Here is a 212-nt window from a genome sequence, read left to right on the forward strand (position 1 = left end):
AAGAGGAAGAAAGAAAGAAAATGGGATTCAGAGGCAAAGGTGAAGAGGTCGCCGGCTGAGTCCGTAGACCCGTTCAAACAGGTTGTGCTGCTATTTGTGCGATTTGTGATTCTCGTGGTTGTAGTTTTTTGTTCGAACAAGACCGCAGAAGACATGCCGAATGTTTTAAAAAGATTTAATTTAATCTTCAATATCTATACTGGTTAACTGCA

This window comes from Etheostoma spectabile, chromosome 4, assembly GCF_008692095.1.
Source record: "Etheostoma spectabile isolate EspeVRDwgs_2016 chromosome 4, UIUC_Espe_1.0, whole genome shotgun sequence".
NCBI lineage: Eukaryota > Metazoa > Chordata > Actinopteri > Perciformes > Percidae > Etheostoma > Etheostoma spectabile.